We start from the raw sequence: 3,389 nt of genomic DNA, 5'->3' as shown, positions 1-3,389 counted from the left end.
ATGGACTAAAATGGCGTGTGTCTAGCTGGCCATCCCATCATCAGATTAGAAAGGATCATCAGGTGAGGAAAGGCCAATTTCCAAAATCCAACTCTCCTGGGGAGCAGGGAAGGCTTGATTTTTTTAAAGGTGTGGCAGGCCAGAGATTCCCTGTGGTTGTCTCAGTAAAAGGACTATATGGTCAGTGTTGACTTGGGTGCCAAACACTTTGCAATAACCTCCTATACAAAATTAAAATACCACTTGAATATGTATTTGCACTCTGCGGTCTTTTCTAAAAGGCCTTTGGCTCCTTTTTTGCATATATTACTAATTTGAATATGTTTAGGGGCTTTTTTTTAGGATTATGCCTGTTAACTGCCTTAAGTCTCTTTAGAAAAATAGGTGGGAGAGAACTTTTTAAAATAAACCAAGGACTTCCTGACTCACAGCTCATACGCTTAATTAATACTTGATCCCAGATTTCTGCTGTTGGTATTAATAATATTTTTAAAAAATATATGCCATTCAGTACATTGTTGTAAACAGAGCAAAGCATTAGCCTCTTAGAGAATCCACACGGCGCAGGCTGGATCCTGCCCCTTCCCTCACTTTGTACAAATGCACTTGAGTGCTTTGATTTTCTACTTCTGTCCTCAACACATATTCAAGTGCTGGCTTCCTAAACCATCACAGACGCTGGATGGTTTTGAAAACATCTTTGGCAGTTACATTGTGTGGTTTGCCATCGCTTCTGGATCAGTGACCATGACTTCTGTTTTCTCTCCTGCCAGCAAACCCACTACCCATCTAAACCCACCACTCCATCTCTCACTGCACCTTGCAGTCAAGCCCTCAAACCGCCTAGTTTTTCATGTGGTCAGCGTTGCGTCTTCCTTATGCTTCTGAGGCTTTCGTTCCTTTCCATGCGCTGCACTGGGGCATGTTGCCTGTCAAGGCATGGCGCATTAAGCTGGCTGTAAACGAGTAGGATAACTGTTTCTGAAAGCAATAGGAAAACTGTTTCTTTTTCAAAACCTGAACCCTGGATAACTTTCTACCAATGAAACCATGTGTGCCCCACCTACAGTACGCAGACACACACTTACTCATTTTGTATATTTTAGAACATCTAGACCGACTTTCTGTCATACAGCACTCAAGGCAGATTCCAAGTGGAAATTATATATAAACTCACAATCAGCCAGCTGAGAAATTCTTAAGGTCCTGTTGTCATATTGCTCTTAACCAGTGCTTTTTTTTCTGGGGAGGGGGACAGACCCCTAAACATTTTGTGAATTTTTGTACTTTTGTCCAATTACTGTATTTATTTTTCCCAATATGAACTATAAAATTGTGGTTTTCTTGAGTCAAAATGAGAGTACCCCTAAACATTTTTTTTTTTTAGAAAAAAAGAATTGCTCTTAACATGGAAAACCTTACCTCCTTAAGCTCTTAATATAAACGCAAGAATTGTTTCTCTCTTTTTTTGAATCAGGAAAGAATTGCGGCAATTCTCCTTTAAAGAAATCAATGTTAAAGAAAAATAAACTTAAAATATTTGCAGCATGTGACATTATCTTGTCCTTTGGGATAGATCCAGCCAGCTGCCTTTTTTCCTGCCATGAGGTATATTTTATTCTGTGCTAAGTAAGACTGCACCAAATTATTGTCCATTCAGTTTTGGTGTTGAAAAAAAAGTAGATCTTTCAGATTGTTTTTCGGGGGTGTGTGTGTAATTATTAAGAACGCTTGCTTATTCTAGGTTGTTCATAGCTTCTCTCTCTATCCGTCCCACACTCCTGCTCCAGCACAATTCCCTGTCTTTTTCTTCAACAAATTCATTCCAGCAAATCAGGATTCATACAGTGAATGTGATGCCTTGGAACACTACGTAGCCTATCAGATGTGGAGGATCTGCTGACGTCACTGAGGACAGTTGCTATCAGGAATAGTTCATCAGCTGTCCTTGCCTCCTATCTTAATGCAAGCTCTGTTAAGACTACAGCTGGAGGTTAAATTAGATTTGGTTCACATTTAAAGGCAAACTTGCAGAATTTACACTTACTGGAAGACAATGCGACATGGAAACAGAGTCGTCCTTTGAAATCTGCACTTCTCCGAATTTTGTAATGTGGTTTTCCAGCCAGATAATGTACAGTGGTGCCCCGCAAGACGAAATTAATTCGTTCCGCAAGTTTTGTCGTCTAGCGAATTTTTCGTCTTGCAAATTATTATTTAGACAAAGGAAACAAAGTCGCGAGACGTTTTCGTCTTGCGAAGCAAGCCCATAGGGTAATTTGTCTTGCGAGGCAACTCGAAAACGGAAAAACCTTTCGTCTAGCGAGTTTTTTGTCTTGCGAGGCATTCGTCTTGCGAGGTACCACTGTATACAAAAATGCATATACTAGTGCAAAGTGTATGTGTATAAATTCATATACAGCTGAAGGCAATATACAAAACTGCATTCTATATGGAGAAATTCCTCGCAAAAAAATGTAATTGGGCAAAAGTGTGTACAAAAATTAGGAGAAATATGCACTCAAACGAATTTTCATGAGCACGTTAAAAAAAAAAAAGACTGGGAAAATGGAAAACGGAGCAAAACCAAAATTGACATATTCCTATGTGAGACCACTTGGGCTTTGCTGCCCCCTTTGGCTCTAGCCTCCAAGTAGTCACAGTAAAAGAAAACAGGAAGAAGCTGCTTCAAGATTGGTCAAGAGCCCATACAGTATTCAGATCTCTTGGGGTGCACCTTGATTGAATCTGTTTGCTCCTGCTTCTAATACCTTTGCCCCGCTCTATCTTGATTCTCCAAAATCCAGTCTGCTCAGTTTACTTGCATACCTTTAGCTTTACCTGACAGAGCAATTTTCCAGCTTGCCCCTGAACCCGTTCACAAACACACATGCACACCTGCCCAGGTGCAAGTGATCTTGCACTTAGGTGATGGCTTGTGATTGACAGTTTCTGAAGCTTTAACTTTCTTGCTCATTTATTTGTACTCATATGGAGCACTGCCAAATGACATGACTCTAAAATCATCCAGTCATCTTAGGATGGGAGACGGTCAGCAATTTTATCTTAGTACTACGTTCAGATACCTTGTGGTATAGCCACTCTGTCAACCATTTTATTTATTTCCTCGCTAAAGTTCAACATTTAATTTCTAACACAGGTTACTTACAGCAATAAAACGTACAACATTTAAAATGACAAGTTGAAAGATACAAATTTTTTAGAGCCATGAATTAGTAGACATATATGTCAGTGACTTTGAAAGTGCCAACTTTTTCATATTTATAGATATATTATTGAAATGTTAAAAAATGAACTGAAGAAAGAGAAGGGAACTAAGAACTACATATAATGAATCAAAGATACTTAACAAGACATGTTCAGACACC

The sequence above is a fragment of the Podarcis muralis genome, chromosome 1, assembly GCF_964188315.1.
Source record: "Podarcis muralis chromosome 1, rPodMur119.hap1.1, whole genome shotgun sequence".
Lineage (NCBI taxonomy): Eukaryota > Metazoa > Chordata > Lepidosauria > Squamata > Lacertidae > Podarcis > Podarcis muralis.
This window is presented reverse-complemented; position numbering follows the sequence as displayed.